Raw genomic sequence first — 19633 nt, forward strand, 5'->3', positions numbered from 1 at the left:
GATTTATTTGAGATTCGGCTGCTTGATTGTATCTTTGTTTACCCAACAGAAAGGACGCAGGAGGCAATGTTAGGATTAGTTACCGGTAATCTTAATTTACATTTATGTGGAGAGTTACTATTATGAGAGTTTCCACTATACTAATAGTCTGAAAATATTGTCATGTATGTAACAGCTGATGGTTCTTATTTCCTTTCCTTGCAGACCCCCGCGCTAGCAATGCTCCAGGGATGAGAAGCACTCGTTATTTCAGCCATTCGCCCGTTTCTCTCGCTCTCCCTGCGGGTATCTGGTTCGCACTGAGCTGCCTCCCCCGCTGCCGCCGCTCTAGCCTCAACAACAGAGCGCTGCTGGGCGCGAGCTCTGCTGTTTACAATCCGCCTGCCTGCGCCAGCTCCGCTGCGTCACTTCCGCCCGGCCGGGCCTCACTGTGGATCTGCGGCTCTGCTCGCCGGAGGAGAGCGGCCGCCGCGGGCGGTAAATACAGGTAGGTGGCGAGGGTTGTGCGGCCTCTGTGGAGCACGGCGGGCTCGGGACTGGGAGGGCCCAGCCCACGGGCAGTGTTGGGAGGGTCAGGCGCTCCGGTTCCGCCCAGGCCCGCACTGCCCCTCTTCCTTAAATCCACGGATAAGGTCCTGGGGGGGCCACTGTTGTTCTTCAGGCCTGTCCTGCCACTGAGTCGCTCCTGCTTAAGCTGGGCTCACCATAGCGATACCGGGAGCCGGGCACCTTGCTCCAGCTCGGGAGAGAGGGGGGTAGAGTTTGAGTACCAAGCACGGGGTCCGAGCTCTTTCTGGCAGTAAGGACAGAGCCAGGGGTCCGTGCAAACGTCCACCTCAACCCAGGCGAGCGTATTGCATGACACTATGATGCGAATTAGCAGACGCTGCCACCATCCCTGAAACGGTTGTTTTTCGACCACTTTCGCTATTGATTTATTTTGGTACCATAACATAAGCGGGTGTGACCTGGACCATTGAGTGGGAGACTCATTTCTACTGTCCAAAAGTGTCAAATCGGTCATACAGTGTTGTTTTTAATGTAATATCATGTGATCTATTTCTGTTACATTATGCAGTGTTAACATACGATTTCTAAGCATAGCCAACGTTGTGTGGAAGTAATCCAAGTTGTGGGTTGTCTCCGTTGCGACTTTGTGGTTTAGGTTTAACGACACTTCACATGACCCATTGCGACTGTGCTGGAGTTTTGTCCCGTTTTTTGGGGCTGTGGGGGCTCTTTAATTTATGAAATTCTATAACGCCTGAATTCGGCACATTGTCGTGAGTGCGTTCACTGTAGAAGCGATGTTCTAAATGCATAACATATACAGTGAAAACACATCTGAAAGGGTAAAGAACGAGCGAGACCTATGTTTAGAACAAAACAAAACCAGCACGAACAATTGCATTTACGTGCATGCGTACAGTAAACACCGATCTTAATTTAAGTATAAACAAAGTTCTTCGATGTATGCCTCGAGATTAAAAAGAACGGAATGACTTGCCATTTCCTAAGACGTGTGAGAATTCTGAGAGATGTGTAGTGTTTGCAGGTTTGCTGTATTAGTCTTGTTGTCTGTACCATACACGGCGTCATTGATGAGGAAAAATCTGATTCTGGCAGTTTGTTTTAATGTGCATTGTTGCCTGAAAATTCGTAAGAGGTTTATACATTTTCATATAACACCTTTCAAAGCCGACAAGCGTGTCAATCACATGTTTTGAGAAGCATGTTCTTTTAAGAGCAGTGCTGATAATGGGACGAGAAACCGGGCGAGACTTGGAAGGGGTTTCAGGTCCATGAAGCACACCTAGAATTGTTTTCCGAGAGGCGTGGCTTTTGCAATGAAGAACTAAGACTAACATGTGAACTAGAAACCTGTGCGTGACGTATCGTTCTATCTGAACAGCATCTGTGTCAATCACTCCTGTTCTCCATTCCACATTTATTTATTATTATTATTTAGCGATTTGTAAAGCGCCTGGTGACCCGAGGGCATCCCCGCGCTATGAGAGATTTGAATCCAACTGAGAGGGAGAAGTGCAAAGGGTTTATTTGGGAAATAGAAGGGTTTTAAGCTTTTTTCTAAAATTCAGATAGCTGGGTTCCAGTCTGAGGGAACGAGGGAGGGAGTTCCATCCAGTGGACGCCTTTACTGAAAAGCGTCGGCCTCCGGTACGTGTCCTCTTGAATTTGGGGATGTTGGCTAAGTGTTCGTTCTCAGACCGAAGAGCTCTGGGAGCTTTGTATGGAGTCACCAAGCCGCTGAGGATCGAAGGTCCCGACCCGTTGATCAGTTTATATGCCGTGCACATGGTTTTGAATTCCACCCTTTGGCGAACTGGGAGCCAGTGCAGTGCCTTGATAGCAGGCTTGGCGGACACTCTAGAGGGAACGTTCATAAGTAGACGGGCTGCTGCATTCTGGGTTCGTTGCAGTCTCGCTAGTGTAGTCTCCGGTGCTCCTAGATAGACCATAATGCTGTAGTCCAGCCGTGACAGTATGAGCCCTTGGACTAGTAATTTCCTGGACGCGGGTGGAAGTAAGGGGAGGATGTTGCGGATAGTCCGCATAAGCCCAAAACAGGTGCCTGCAGTTTTGGCCGCTTGTGTCTTCATTGAGAGGTCGGGTTCTAGCCAGACTCCGAGGGTCTTGATTTCGTGTTTCGGGGTGGGGATTTCCCCGAACACGTCCGGCCATACCGCTGGGGGGATGGTCACCCATTGTTTACCCATGAGCATCACTTCGGTTTTTGAACCATTTAGTTTTAACGATGATTCACACATCCAACCGTGAATTTCGGTGAGACAGTTTGTCAGGTTGTCTGGGTGGTCGTCTAGTTGGGAGAGGGAGACGACCAGTTGTGTGTCATCGGCGTAGCTAACTATTTTTATACCAAATGGTGTCACTATGTCTTCAAGGGGGGCCATATATGCGTTAAAAAGCGTGGGGCTCAGGGAGGAGCCCTGAGGGACCCCGCTCGTAAGGGGGAGGGTGGATGAATGGTAGACTCCGTCCTACACCTGGAACGTGCGTCCGGTAAGGAAAGACTCTATCCAGCTGAGTGCCGTCCCGGTGAGCCCTGCTGTCGCCAGTCGATGGAGTAGGACACGGTGGTTGACTGTGTCGAAGGCGGCGCTGAGATCCAGGAGGATCACTGCCACTGACCCTCCTGAATCAAAGATGCGCCTTGCCTCCTCGATGACGGCAAGAAGGGCGGTATCTGTGCCGTGCCCTGGACGGAACCCGGTTTGCGATTGCCGTAGGATGTTATTAGTTTCGAGGAATTGGGATAGTTGACTGTTGACCAATTTCTCGGTAACCTTGCTAATTCCAGGGAGGAGGGATATTGGCCGGTAGTTTGCCATGTCTGTTGGATCGAGCTGGGGCTTTTTAAGGAGTGCTTTCACCACCGCGCTTTTCCAGCTGTTGGGGACCGATCCCTGTGCGAGTGAGCTATTAATAAGTTCCGTGAGCGTGGGGGTGATGACGGGAGAAACGTTTTTGAGGAATCTCATGGGTGCAGGGTCCAGAGGAGACCCGCTTTTCACTTCTTTAAGGGCTCTCCTTCTACGTTAATCATTTATACCCATTTTCTCTCCGCATGTTTTTTCAGAAGTCCGTTGATTTGCATGCTTCAATTTCCATATTTTTCATTGCTGTCTTTTTCATGCTCTCCTTCTTTATTTGCTTCTTTTCGTCCCCTCCATTTCATCATATTTTCTCTCACACTACTGCATATATACACTCCAGCTGTGAACTCTCCATTTTCTTTTCTTTTATCACTGTCGAAATTTTGATAGCTGTGTACCTCCTTCACACACTCTAATTCACCCATAGATTAATACATTTTTGCACATATGCCACACTCAAGTGGGCGCCCTGCAATGAGTCTAAGGAATATAGCAACATACAGTCTTAACACTATTATGATCTAGAGACTTGGTTGTGAAAAAGTCACTTCCTTCAGCCTTAACTCCAGATCTCTCAAGGTTTTCATGTTCTGAACTCCACAAGAGTCCCAGAGGCAACTTATAGTTCGCAGGGCTGACAGTACATGACTCGGATGTTGCATGAAAAACAAAACTAAATATGTCAATCGTGAAAAGGACATGGTGTTAAGGAATAGGGTCACACATACCTTGCAAAATGAAGTAAAATGTCTGAAAAGTAAACAGGGACTGCATCACTGACTGGTGTTACCTTGAGGTTTCTTGCACCCATTGTCAAGAGAGGAGTGTTTCTTGCACTCATTGTCGTGAGAGGAGTGTTTTTGCTTTTAAAGTTAAGATCAAAGGACTCCGTACAGACCAATTTTTATTTACAGTGTTTAGCTCTGACTTTATAGCGCAGTTGGCAGTGATCTGTTACACATTTGATTAATATATAAATAGAAAGAGCTTTGTTTCCACCACACACGAGCATGGTGCTCACATCTCAACATGTTGGTGGGTCATTCCACTTCTTATCGAGTGGGCGATTCAATTGCAGTGCGTATGCAGGACTATTTTATATCTTAAAATTACAGTGACTCATCACACATTAAAGTTTAGAAAACATTCTTTTATTTTCTTTATTTCTTAGTAGCAGGCTTTTATTAAAACCTTTCAGTCTGGACTAAAAAAGCATGCCTGACCTATTGGCTTTATCAGTGCTCATTATTACTACTGGTGTGGAGCACTGGTAGGGCACACTCAACTTAACCCCTGCTTCAGGTAATTAGCCATCACCTTAAATTCCTTGTGACTCTGGGTCAAACTCTATTGAACTCACTTATAGGTTGGGTTATTAGGTCTTGCCTAGTGTTGGAGCGCGCATGCGCTCTTCGCCTGCAAGAGGTATTGTATATAAAAATTCTCTGAAAGGGACTCTAAGCCCCGCCCCTCATTTCCATTGGGTAGCGTCAGCGTTTATGGTAAACGCTAGCTTCCCATTGGAAAGGAGGGTTTTTGGTTGCCGCCCTGTCCGTTGTTTGGACGGCCCCTCCGGACACCATTGCCTGCTTCACGGCTGTCATGAAGACTTTTCTTATCTGCTTGTTTTTAAAAATAGGCCTGAGGGCTTTCCTATTTTAGACTTGCGCCCATAATGTGTGGAGTGCAAATTGTGCTTACTCTGGTTTTCCCACCCAACTTTTCAGCCAACTTTAAGTTGTTATAAAATTGACTGCAAAACACAGAAAAGGCATTAATCCGTCCAATAGAAGCACCTAGTTTGCCTGGGTTTACTGCCCATCTCTACATCCGGTGTAAAAACACGACACCCCATGCAAATGTAGTTTGTACTAAATAGTGTTTGCCCTACAATTTAGTGTGGGCCTCTAAACAAGGCTCTTGTGGGATGTCCCTGAAATGAATATATTCTACATAAGGCACATTTATTTATTATGGGGCTCTGCAAAGACCTTTGAGTTTTCTCGCACATACTTCAGCGTAATAAAGCTATGGGGAAAAATCACCTTGGGTGAAATGGGAGCCATGTCCGAAGTCCACTAATTATTGGTCTATCCTCCCTGAAATTCAATTATAAGCAGTTTTGAAAAGGTCTGTGTTAGACCTGTCTTTTTTTTTTTAGCAGGTTTATCAACAGACATTTTGCTTTTTGGCCTCCTGTTTTGGACCCTGTTTGTTTTGATTTTATGACTCTTGGCACTTAACCACCGCTGATCAGTGCTAAAGTGCATATGATCTCCCTGTAAATTGCGTTTATGGATTGGTCTTTCCATGATTGGCTTGTTTGACTTACTATTAAGTCCCTAGTACAGTTCACTGTGTGTGCCCAGGGCCTGGAAGTCAAATGCTGCTAGTTGGCCCGTATCACTGATTGATTTTGCCACCCACACAAGCAGCCTTGCAAAAGGGTCTCCGGCCTGCCATTGCAGTGTACAGCCTAGTACTGCACAGTCTAGTACCGCCATGTCGACCTGGCAAGTGCTTAGAAAGAAGGGGACCCCTATATACTACTAGTACACTTGCTATACATAAGGAAACATAATTAATTTGAAAAAAGTCTATAGCCAAGTGAAAAACATTAGTAATACTAAACAATATATGTGGAAGACACTGATAGAGTTTATAAAGATATTGCCCAACAATACAGAAACTAAGCTATCAAATGATGGATCATTTATTTATTTTATTATTCATAACTCATGTGTATTTTATCTTTTTTTAAAAACATTTTCTTTGTTTTCTCTTTCTTATATTGATAATTGCAAATTCATGTACAACATATTATTAAAATCGCACAACAGACAAACAAGTAGCATAAGACAAGGCATATGATGGAGGCAAAGCGGTAGGGTAATTACTACGCACGTTTCGGCTAGGCAGCCTTCTTCAGGTGACCGTCTATTGCACTAAAATATTAAAAACAAAGTAGGTGAGAGACATATAGGTATATTATGTACAGTAGAAAAAATAGTACAATTTATGTTGTGTACAGTGGGCAAAATAGAACAGCATTTTATATACAATATATTTTAGTAGTAATGCATTCAAGAACATTTTAGTAAAGTGTTTGATATAATACCAAAACCAGCGTCACATTTCATTCTGTTCCTTATTTGTTAGCATGGAAGCAGTCGAGTTTTTAATCGAGGAAACATCACTTTTTGACAGTTTTAGTGGCCGATTTTACTGAAAAATTCATCTCGTAATCAAATACATTCATTTAGGTTGCGTCAACAGAAAGTTTGTATTCCCATGATTGAATCATTTGAACCACATGCTTAATTCTATACATAATGAAATACAGTTATTTAAATTGCCTGAATGGGAGATTGCCAAGGATAGATTAATATTACCATGGACAAATAATTGGGAACACATGCTTAAATTTATACATAGGAACATCTACTATGAATAATGACTATTATAAGGGTCTATTCGATTTGCTCTTGATCATCGCACTGCAATAGGCAAGGAGACCTGAGTGATTTGATTAAAGATATACTTACATCAAAACTATCCAGGCCATACATAGAAAAGATGACAAAACCGTATAATGCAGCCAATTATCGACCTCTTATTGTTCTGTTAAGAGTAATGAAACAAGGAAAACCGATCATAGTAGGTGATCTTAGGCTAAAGTATATTTCAATGAGATCGACATCCTATATTGTTAAAATGAATTGCTTGATTAAGGTAGTAGTATATGTCCCACATACATATTTTGCAACTATTTCAAAGAAAAGATGTATAGCATTTTTCATATAGCCAGAAAAAAGGTCATTAATCTGAATACATTAAAATTCTAAATATATATACTAAACTGCCTATCGTGAACACTTACCTAGTGATACATGAGGCTAGATATGATACACTAAGCCCCAGCGTCCGATATTTGTAGAAATTGATCCTAAGGAATCGTTAAAACAAAGCTTATTATAGATTGCGAAGTGATTCACGATATACAGGTGTATATGCACCTAGGAAAAGAAAATATATATACCTTGCAGTGGGGCTTGTATTTATTGCATATTTATAGCCGCATTCGAATATATGGACTCAAGCCTCTTGGGGAAGATGGCGATTCGGTGAATAATTTAACGCAGGAGGTCCACTGGATCTGAAACAAAAGTCCCATCATGACTGAGATCAAATTCATATCGCTAAAAGTATAAGCATGATCTTGGTAACTAATAATAATAGTACCTAAATCTGACGGCTTGCGGGTAACCTATAGCCGGGAGTTCAATGATGTCTCGCGTAAAATATATTCTAAACATACCTTATTCATTCTGGAAGCTTTCTTGAACCTACGTGAATCATAAGCGTAGCTATCTTGTTTGATAAGGTTTATTATGCTAAAATTATATGCAATTTAACAGCAGCCATTTATGTTTGTCTTATGTTTAGAAGATATTTTACGCGAGACATCATTGAACTCCCGACTGAATGAATTTGATCTCAGTCTGAAACAAAAGTCCCATCATGACTGAGATCAAATTCATATCACTAAAAGTATAAGCATGATCTTGGTAACTAATAATAATAATAGTACCTAAATCTGATGGCTTCCGTGTGCTCGTGGTGCTTGTTTCTATTTTGGTATACAGAGGCTAGAAAAGGATGAACATGTCCAATGAGCCTCGAAAGACACGTACCAGCAACTTCCAACCGAAGCAGTCAACAAAGCCGATTTGCTCCTAGGCGGCCACTAGCATGAAGCGAGTGCACCGGCCATTTTAGAATAACCAGTGCTCGTGGGCCGGCTATTGAAGGTCAGCGAACAATCTCTCTTTTTGGTCGTTTTTAGGTCTCGCCTGTCGATGCGCATGCGCATCGAGCAAGCGAGAGTATTGCGACTTATCCACTCTTTATCCACACTGCAAGGAATCGTGGCGATTCCTTGCAGTGCCCGTGACTTTTAAGGTCAATGCGCGTGCGCATTGAGCTTATGCGCATGCGCATTGACCTTAAAAGCGCGTGCGCGTGCACGTCCGTCTTTGTTTACCCGCTCCGCCCCCTCCCCTTCCCGCCGTGTCGCATTTCTCCTCCCCCTCCCCTCTCTTCCTTCCGTCTAACGCCGTCTAACTTCCTTCCGCGTAACACCGCCGCAACGGTCACATCACTCGTCTTTTCAAACACTAAGGCTAACCCTTTCCTTCATCCTCAGGAATAGCCTTGTGCATGCACAACTGCGCCTAGATTCTCATCGGCACACAAAATAACCGGACCTCCCTAAGAGCCGCCAAGAATAACCCCGGCGATCTGCTCTGATTGTCTCCCTCCTCCAAGCCCACCCCCCCCTCCCCCGGTAAGACTCCACGCGGTTTGCGTCCCTCGCGCAGCTCACCCGCTCCGCCCCCTCCCCTTCCCGCCGTGTCGCATTTCTCCTCCCCCTCCCCTCTCTTCCGTCCGTCTTGTTTTCTTTCTCTCCTGCCTCTTGTGTTTTTCTCCTTCACTGTTGCCTTTTCTCTCGCCAGCTCTATATCGTCCGTTTCTTCTCTCGCATCCAACCCGCCGTGTATCAGTGTATTTTCATGATGTTGCTGTTAGAATTTTTTATTATTTATTGCTTTGTTCCCATGCCCCACTCTAATGCTTTCGTTACCTCATAATTTTGTTTTCTTTGTTTAATTTAACCCGCTCCGCCCCCTCCCCTTCCCGCCGTGTCGCATTTCTCCTCCCCCCTCCCCTCTCTTCCGTCCGTCCGTCTTGTTTTCTTTCTCTCCTGCCTCTTGTGTTTTTCTCCTTCACTGTTGCCTTTTCTCTCGCCAGCTCTATATCGTCCGTTTCTTCTCTCGCATCCAACCCGCCGTGTATCAGTGTATTTTCATGATGTTGCTGTTAGAATTTTTATTTATTGCTTTGTTCCCATGCCACACTCTAATGCTTTCGTTACCTCATAATTTTGTTTTCTTTGATACACTGTTCCACTCTTTCTCGATTTTTCCCTTTACATCATCACCCTTAGTCTTTCTCTTCTTCTCCTCTCTTACCGTTTCCTCTCCTTCCCATGGTCTCATTTCCCTCTCTTGTACTTTTTTTCGTCCTCCTTCCGCTCACCTGCCCCAATCTCTGTAATCTCAATCTAAAAAGCGCTATTAAGCGGCCAGTATTGGCCTCTTCATAGTGCTCCTTCAAATTATCCGGTTATGCACCCCGCCTTCACTGTCTGCCACCCCCCACCTGAGGCCAATGCCAAAAGCTCTCCCAAGGGCGAGATCTACTGGCTTTGTCAATGCTTTTTGCATACAATGCTCTTCCAAGAGACACAGCTGTAGCATTTCACTGAGGTGAGTTTCCTGAACCCTTACATCACAACTCCAAGGAAAGGGTTACTGACAGACTGATCATAGACCTGAAGTCCGTGTGCTTTTCTTCCATAGCCATCTAGTCAGAAAAGCCGCCAGCAAACACAACATATAAAACTTGCTACCATATTAAACAGGAGTGGCAGCTGAATGAAACCGGCAGCTGACAGGCAAAAAGATGAAGGATATGACAGGTTGCAGCTATCCTTCAATGGGAAATGGGAGCTCCTTCAACGTTATGCAGTGTCAAATCCGCTTTCCAAAACACAAATGATAAAGACGGCAAGCTTCTCAGGATAAACGTGTTTTAATGCATTGCTGCTGGTTAGACATTACACTTAATACGGTCTCCACCCCTGCTTGATGGCACGAACAAGCAGAAAGTAATGAAAGTGCTCTTTAGAATGCATACACATTCAAAAGTAGAAAGTGAGCAAAGGAAATGTAGTCCTTTTCACCATTTTCAGTCGTGATAGAACATGCTCTACCTGGGAACTGAGGCTCATCATCTGTAAAAGTCATTGTCTGCACTGTGGTCTATCTTGTAACACATTTACCCCTCCCCCAGTGGGAGTGCTTTGTCCCCAGTGCCACACCCTCCCTTCTCGAGAGAGGCCCAGGGACATTATTACTTTGTACTGAGGAGTGCAGTGTGCGAACCAATCACTCAAGGCTGCCTGACGGTTTTCAACTTCCTTACATTAGGCCTGTACAAATTTATGCCAGCCATTGTACCCTCAACCCCTCACTCACCCTCACTCTCACTCCTCACTCCCCCTCACCCCCAACCCCTCACCCTCACTCACCCTCAACCCCTCACCCTCACTCACCCTCACTCACCCTCAACCCCTCACCCTCAACCCCTCACTCACCCTCACTCACCCTCAACCCCTCACCCTCACTCACCCTCACTCACCCTCACTCACCCTCACTCACCCTCACTCACCCTCACTCACCCTCACTCACCCTCACTCACCCTCACTCACCCTCACTCACCCTCACTCACCCTCACTCACCCTCAACCCCTCACCCTCACTCACCCTCAACCCCTCACCCTAACTCACCCTCACCCTCACTCACCCTCAACCCCTCAACATCAACCCCTCACTCACCCTCACCCTCACTCACCCTCACTCACCCTCACCCTCACTCACCCTCACTCACCCTCACTCACCCTCACTCACCCTCACTCACCCTCACCCACCCTCACCCTCACTCACCCTCACCCTCCCTCACTCACCCTCCCTCACTCACCCTCACCCTCACTCACTCTCACTCTCACTCACCCTCTCTCACTCACCCTCTCTCACTCTCACTCTCACTCTCACTCTCACTCTCACTCTCACTCTCACTCTCACCCTCACTCACCCTCACTCACCCTCACTCACCCTCACTCACCCTCACTCACCCTCACTCACCCTCACCCACCCTCACCCTCACTCACCCTCACCCTCCCTCACTCACCCTCCCTCACTCACCCTCACCCTCACTCACTCTCACTCTCACTCACCCTCTCTCACTCACCCTCTCTCACTCTCACTCTCACTCTCACTCTCACTCTCACTCTCACTCTCACTCTCACTCTCACTCTCACTCTCACCCTCACTCACCCTCACTCACCCTCACTCACCCTCACTCTCACTCACTCACCCTCACTCACCCTCACTCTCACTCACCCTCAACCCCTCACTCTCACTCACTCACCCTCACTCACCCTCACTCTCACTCACCCTCAACCCCTCACTCACCCTCACCCACCCTCATCCTCACTCACCCTCACCCTCACTCACCCTCAACCCCTCACCCTCACACAGTGCAATAGGTCTCGGAGCATTTGAGTTAGAGCTTTTAGAATTGTTTATGGCTTTTTTTATTTGTAATTCTTTAGCATTGGCTACAGGAAACAAAAATGCTAAAGATTTACAAAAAAACCCATAAACAATTCTAAAAGCACTAACTCTAATGCTGCGAGACCTATTGCATTTCCAATGCTTGTTGTAAGTGTAAGTGACAATATTGTTCATGTTTTAATCAAGAAACTCATAAAAGAGATACGTAATATTCGTGTTTTGTTTCTATAAATAAAAACGCGTGTTTTACGTTATATTGGTGGTAAACATGTGTCCACAAAGGCGAAATCTTTTGGTGTTAAGGAGGCCGAGTTGTTCGCATGGCGAAATTTAGTCTCTTTTCTCTCTCTATCAGAGGCAGGGGTGTGTGTGCTGTAGGTGGCACTGACGCTTCTTTCATGTTCCCGGTTCTGTGAGTCTCTGGAATTGAGCGGTATGGAGTCGCTTTACCGAATCCCGTTTGCGGTGCTAGAATGCCCCAACATCAAGCTCAAAAAGCCGTCCTGGTTACATATGCCCTCTGCCATGACAGTATACGCTCTGGTGGTCGTGTCCTATTTCCTCATCACTGGGGGTGAGTGCTGCGCGGAAGACTGTTCTGTTTACACAAGACCTAAAACACCTAGTCGCCTTGTCAGGCGAATGCTAAACGGGGAAATAATAGACTCTCTCCTTGCATGAATCTCTCTGGGCATATATGAACGAGCTGTAAGCCACAGCACAGATGGCTACATCTATGTACATTGGGTAACTTTTTGCATATTTTAAGTAGGGCGAACCGGCATATGTAGATTATACGATTTGTCCGGAAACCCAGGTGTTTGAGCCGAAGCTGGGACTCTAACTTGGTTCTAAAGTTAGCAGCTCTGGCAGGCTACGTGGACAGAACTGCCAAATCATACCGCGTGCATGGACCAGCCCATACTTTTCTCTTACACATCATTGTTAATAGGTAGATTTATCTTAATATTTGGATTCGAGCAAATGACTACAATTCTCATAACATACTATTTTTTAAATACAGGCCCAGGACTTGAAATGTGGGCACTACCGACAAAGGTTTATCTGGCAACAAGGGGTAATCTTTAACCCTATTCCTCAGGATGTGCCTCGGACTACTAGGGACCTTGTGTCCAATATCTGAATTAAGGTATTTCCACTGGAAAATCCACCTGTTTCACTGCACAGCTGATCCGAATATTAGATTTTTTGTGCCTCATATTCTCATTTGCTAATCTGTTACTCTTAAAGTGTTCACCAAAACAACCGAGTCTTTAAATGCTATATATTGGCAAGTAAATGTAGACTGCTTGACTCGTTTGGGGGTTTGTGAGATAATCCTTACATGCTGCCCAAGTGAATCAATATCAATGCAATAACTTTTGTTTCAGCATTCCGTTACCAACAAATATCATGGGGCCTCCTATTTATGAGAAGGGAGCCAGGTCCTCACCCAGAGGGACAGTGCGTCCATTTAAAGTGCAACAAATAATGTTTGAGGGGGCAGTATGTAAAGTGCAGCACGGGTGCATGATTTTCAAACGCAGCAGGCACCTCTTGTGCTCCGGTGATGTAGTAAAGTGCAATGGAGGAGTGCCGTAGGGGGTGTACAGTGCAGCGAGGGAGTATAAGAGTGTACTCCGCATTTAGAGTACGCTGAGCGCGTGCATTAATCGTGCAGCTAGCAGGGTTTCGCTTGCAGTGCAAGGGTCGTTGCTGACACGTCTCTGTAGGGCACATCAATTGTAGTAGTTGCAGGTCGTCGGAAGAGGATACATTGTGACGGTTTTGGACTACCATATTTGAGGAAGCCTCATCTATTGTTTGTTTTTCAGGTGTGGTGTGAACCAAGATCTTCTCGTTCTAGTAATATCATATATTTCGCTCTTACTTATAGGGCGTTAAGGCAGCCCTCTTCACCCATTGGTCTGCTGTTGTGCCATTCACACTTCTCTTCTGCTCGCTGCTTTGAACCCCCTGGCCCAGCCCACTTCAGCCATTGGCTTACTGCATCCTGAGCGAGGGCAAAAGCATACCCTGTCAAAATGAACACATCCACACACAAAGTAGCACCCCCTCAGGGGCCACTTTGACACTGTGTTTGTTTAGAGAAAAAATGCGTGTTTATATTTTAAAAAAATATTAGTGAAGGCCTGGCAACTTCCACGGCGGCGTTTTATGCAATTGATGGCAATACAGAACAACTATTAACCAAACCCAAAGCCTGGAACCCAACGCTAGATGGATTGGCTTTGCTAATGTTTGCTTTCCTATGTTGCCCATTTTTTGCGAAGCTCCAGTTACACAGAAGTCCGAGAGAGATACTCTGCGCAGTTTCTAACCCTCCAGACTTGTCCTCAGTCTCCCTCTGTGTGCAGTGAGTCCCCCCATGCTTGTCCTCAGTCTCCCTCTCTGTGCAGTGAGTCCCTCCAGGCCTGTCCTCAGTCTCCCTCTGTGTGCAGTGAGTCCCTTCAGGCTTGTCCTCAGTCTCCCTCTGTGTGCAGTGAGTCCCTCCAGGCTTGTCCTCAGTCTCCCTCTGTGTGCAGTGAGTCCCTCCAGGCTTGTCTTCAGTCTCCCTCTCTGTGCAGTGAGTCCCTCAAGACTTGTCCTCCGTCTCACTCTGTGTGCAGTGAGTCCCCCCATGCTTGTCCTCAGTCTCCCTCTCTGTGCAGTGAGTCCCTCCAGGCCTGTCCTCAGTCTCCCTCTGTGTGCAGTGAGTCCCTCCAGGCCTATCCTCAGTCTCCCTCTGTGTGCAGTGAGTCCCTTCAGGCCTGTCCCCAGTCTCCCTCCCTGTGCAGGGAGTCCCTCCAGGCCTGAAATGAGACTCCGCCTTTGTGAAGCTAGCTCATGCAAGTGGGTTCTAGCCTGCACCAAAATAACAGATACAACTTTGTTTTGTTTTTTCTTGCCTTCTGCCTTTTGATTGTGCCTGTGCCTTATTCCCGCCCCCCCCCTCCCGCTGTCCGTGTGCCCGTTCCTGCCCCCCCTCCCGCTGTCCGTGTCTCTGGCCCCACTTGTAAATGCTTGTTTTATTTTTGCAGTATATTTCCTTGGGAAAGCACATGTCTGTAGTTGCATTTGGGGAATGAATATCTGAAACTGAGATCTGTTTTGAATTTGGGAAGTGCTTCTCTTAGAGACAGCAGCATAGTGTGGGCTATGAGAGCTGTGAGGGCTGTGAGGGCTGTGAGGGCTGTGAGAGCTGTGAGAGCTGTGTGGGCTGTGAGAGCTGTGAGAGCTGTGTGGGCTGTGAGAGCTGTGTGGGCTGTGAGAGCTGTGTGGGCTGTGTGGGCTGTGAGAGCTGTGAGAGCTGTGTGGGCTGTGAGAGCTGTGAGGGCTGCGAGAGCTGCGAGAGCTGTGAGAGCTGTGAGAGCTGTGAGAGCTGTGAGAGCTGTGTGGGCTGTGAGAGCTGTGTGGGCTGTGAGAGCTGTGTGGGCTGTGAGGGCTGTGAGAGCTGTGAGAGCTGTGTGGGCTGTGACAGCTGTGTGCGCTGTGACAGCTGTGTGCGCTGTGACAGCTGTGTGCGCTGTGACAGCTGTGTGCGCTGTGAGAGCTGTGTGGGCTGTGAGAGCTGTGTGGGCTGTGAGAGCTGTGTGGACTGTGAGAGCTGTGTGGGCTGTGTGGGCTGTGAGGGCTGTGAGAGCTGTGAGGGCTGTGAGGGCTGTGAGAGCTGTGTGGGCTGTGAGAGCTGTGTAGGCTGTGAGCTGTATGGGCTGTGAGCTGTGTGGGCTGTGAGGGATGTGTGGGCTGTGAGGGATGTGTGGGCTGTGAGAGCTGAGAGAGCTGTGTGGGCTGAGAGCTGTTGGCAATGTAAATAACAATGCCATTTATTTATAAGTAAAAAAAAAAAGAAAGAAATGTCATCAGCAATGCCAATAGCTCTAACTTTTCCAAAGGCGAAACCATTGCATTGTAAATGCTTGTTAGCTACTGCAGTCCAAAACAAATCTCTGTTTCTGGCAATCTGCTGTAACATCTAGCAGGATTTTTGACCTTGAGCAGCTATGAAGACATGATCTCTGAGAAATGGCTGTATAATGTGAATTGAACAGGTTTGAGTTTCCTTTCTGCCTCTAGGTTTAGTTGCCTTTTTTTAATCTGTAGCTCTCCTGGCAGGTCGGACAAGAAGCTCTCTGTCATGGTATACCGAGACTTGTACTAAAGTAGGCTCATATAGCTTATTTAGAGCCATGATTATACTTGCATATGTTCCATGTTCAGAAATTGACAGGAGAATTCAGAGCGATAGTGGGTTTGATGTCTCTGCATAGACTGTTCACTTAAAGATGGGCACCCACTTAACCATCACCCTTTCACCCATCCGTGGGAGTTTGTATCTTCACTGGGTCTAAAGAACACTTATTTCTAAATCCAGGTTGGGCTTGAGCATCAAAATGTAATTAAATTTACAACTGCAGTAAAAATCTTAGAATAAAGAACAGCATTGAATGGATGTTTTCACAGTGGTCATCATTTACCTACATTCTACTTTCAGGCAGTGCAGCACCCTTTGACTTTTGTTTCGTGTAGATGGGATCATGCGTGTGCCTCTACTGCAGGTAGAGGAGCCATTGCTACTATCTGCAATTCATACAGAGTTGCCATCTGTCATAAAGGCTACAAGGTAGCCCCACAAGGGTCTTGGTGGTCTCTTGGGCAGAAGCTAAAGTGATATAACTAACACATATTTGTATAACAGATATGTAAACCTCTGTGTGTGAGATTTGTTACGAAACACATGTAGAGACACAAGAAGCAAAGAATATGGTGAAGGCATTATGACCTAAGATTTACATAATTTGTGATAGCATGCAGAGGGATTTAGCATTCAATGTACTTGTGCCCATATTATTTAATGTATAGGTTTGAAGCTGGACCAAACTTGTTTAGGTATATCCTTACTAAAATAAAGACAAGAAAGTGTGTTGAAGAGGTAATGCAGGTAGTGCTTAAATAATTTGCCAATAATCCCATTACTCCAATTCTTTTTTTCCTCATCTCAAGTCTTCTTCCCTCCTGCCTTCTTTTTCATGTTTATGGCTTCAGCTGTAGGCTTTTGTAGTTAAGCCCAGTTTGATTATGTGCTGGTTGCTGTTTTATGGGCGGCATTAAAAAAATACAATACAATGGAGTGTTCGGTCTAGGAGGCAGAGCCACCTTTGAATTGAAACTTGGGACGCAGCAGGGAGAATCCAATTTATATACTGATGCAAAAATGAGCCTGATTCACAGTAGCACTTGGGACTCATTTAGTGTGTTGCAACAATAACTATGGAAGGAGCAGTAACTACACTACCACGTCTTGCTACAATTTTCTACATGCATTAACCAAAAGTGCTTTGCTTTTCATATTCAACATTTCTGCGCGATGATATTTGACAACTCTTCATTTATTTGAACCAAGACTAATAGTTTAAATGGCGACACAGGACATATCTACAATTATAGCACATCTATAAATGAGCATTTAAGGCTGATCTCAGTGTTTGGCCTCACTGGGGTTGGCAAAAAATTGTATAAGGTTGGAATTTGTTGTTCCAGGCAATGCATTTGTACTAACCAGGTGCACTATAAAAGTGAGCGAATGCGTCCCTTGTAACTATTGGTCGAGACTTTTTTTGGCAGGCCATGCCTTTGCACTAGCCACCTTGCACTATAAAAGTGAACGAGTCCCCACTAACTATTGGTCCAGGAATTCAATCTTTGATGGAAGGTTGGCCGCACTGTGCTTCCTTGAGTCTGTTGGTAGATATGGGGGAGCTGACAAGGTATAGCTCAAGGAACGTTGTGTAGGGCACTTCTAGGAACCATAAACGCACTTATTATCTCAGTTGCAATTAAACTATGAATGTCCAGGTAGAGCTGCATGCTAGCGAACACTCCTGGCTATACCCCGTATATATTGTTCCTATCACAATACGGCTGTGGATAGCTGCACAGTTCTGAAAGCAGAGGACACTACCACCTCAAGTAAGTTACTGGACCATTGGTAATGCTAAGCAGTGTTTACAAAAATTATAATGTGATCACTAGCTGGCCATGATCGAGGAACGCAATCCTTCGACCAAAACTGAGTTACGTTATGAGTCTACCAAACAAGTAATCTCGAAACAATGCAGTGTACGTGGTAATCAATCTATACAGTTTTTGGGAACCTGCAAAGGAATAGGAAAGTGTCTGGAAGTTTGGAAAGTATTTCCTGGATTCAGGTAATTAATCCTGCCCCCTGGGTAATGGGACAGTGGCGTTACCTAAAATTGACATATCACTCTTGCTGGGGGGCGTAGAGGTTGTTAATCAGTTGCTTCTTGCTCATGGAAACTGAGGATCTGTGAAGAGTACAGAGAGGTTTCAGAGCGTCAGCATGGACCTTCAGGTATGTTTCTAGCAAGAAAGAAACGGGCAGCACCTCTGTTCATGTTCTGGAACCACCACCACCACCAGCAGCATTCCAGGTCAAAACCGTGTTCAACATTCTGGAGGGAAGCTCAACTTATAAGTCTAAGTTTAAGCATTTTAGTAGTGACACACTGCCAATCAAAGTTCATAACATTGTCCAAGTTCAAAGTTGGGCACAGTTTAACTCCTATGAGAATAGCCTATGAAGGTCCTCTTCCTTGAACAGAATTCACTGGTCGCTAACAAGCTGCAGATGACTATATACATTGTTCTGGATACTTCTCTGCTGGAAAATCTTGTGTACTCCATTCAGATAGTTCTGGAAACAATCACCAGCAGATAAAGAAATGGGACATGGGGTTATCTTTTGTCCGTACCTATCTTCCATCTTAAATGATGGGACGGTTATGATTAGCCACTAGTACCTCTACAGACAGGTGCACTGGTAGTGCTAACAAAGGATGTACAATTCAGATGTTCTGATGATCTCGCTTAATATTGCAGAAATGTTTGTTCATAATGTTAACAAACATCTCAACACACTCAAAAATACTAAGAAGGAGCTCCTGTCTGTTGCCTCTGGGGTTAATTTATATTGGGAGGCGAATAGACAGCTTCCTTTGGTGAAGTTCTCGCATCCATACTCTGTGATCATTCCCTAGTGCCCCAGGGATTGCGCAAAGGGGCAATGCTGCCTACCCTCTTTACACAATGGAGTTGGGAGGCAAATGGAGCGTCTTTTTGTCTCCTCACACACTAAAGGATGTCTGTGAGGAGCACAAGCTCATTATTGTGAGTTCTGCCTATGAATGTGGTCTCCACAAACTCCTGGCATAAGCTGTTCGGATGGGTCTGAACTGGCTTTTGTTCAAGGACCACCACACCCTCAACCCCCTGTTTAGATCTGTATAGAGAAAAGGCCTGCCTTTTGGGAAGTCTTAACTAGCAAACTACCTTAAAATATTTATCTAAAAACTGTGGGCTGCACATCAGAGCATGATTATCAGAAATGTTCTCCAAGCTCGATTACAATCCTGTCAAAAAGAAATGGGCATGCCTTAAAGGAAGCGGCGCATAGTCCATTTCATCAACTATATGGAACACTTGGAACGGAGTGTAATAAAATACATAATTACTCGAATATGTTTGGAGAAGTGATTATAGATTTATTCTAACAGGTTACAACCAACAAAGTATGTATGAACATGCAAGTGTAGCATTGCACCAAAATGTACATTTAGACATTTGAAGGTACATTCACAGAATCAAATGTCCGTTTCTACTGTATCTCCATAGTATCACAGGTACAGGGTGCAACTAAACATCTAGAAGTCCTATTTAGTACAACATTATCACATGTACTTGCCCTCTACCAAAAAAACATTGAAATAATACATATTGTGACTGAACAGCTCTGTATCTACATAGGTGTATTTTTTCACTGCCCTTTGCTTAATGCAAAGTTGTCAATGAGAGTTAATGCTGCATTCCTAGGTTCTCTTGGGTGTAGCAACCACTCTAAGGAGGGCTGATATAAGGACCTGATCAGATAGTTGTAGATTTACTTTTTGGTAGCATCGATTACAGGTGGTTTCAGCTTATAGCATTTTGTTTCCTATCA

General features: G+C 45.3%; 1 protein-coding gene across 2 annotated transcripts in view; it reads left to right on the top strand.

Annotated features, from left to right (window-relative positions):
• Positions 1 to 232: 232 nt before the first annotated feature.
• SMAD4 (SMAD family member 4) overlaps positions 233 to 19633 on the top strand; it is a 324854-nt gene continuing 305453 nt past the window's right edge. The window contains exon 1 of one of the 2 annotated variants that reach the window (XM_086960392.1): positions 233 to 487. The gene's annotated coding sequence lies outside the window, so the exon portion shown is untranslated. The remainder of the gene's footprint in view (positions 488 to 19633) is intronic. The other variant, XM_086960393.1, reaches the window with a different exon arrangement.

The sequence above is a fragment of the Lissotriton vulgaris genome, chromosome 3_1 (assembly GCF_964263255.1).
Source record: "Lissotriton vulgaris chromosome 3_1, aLisVul1.2, whole genome shotgun sequence".
NCBI lineage: Eukaryota > Metazoa > Chordata > Amphibia > Caudata > Salamandridae > Lissotriton > Lissotriton vulgaris.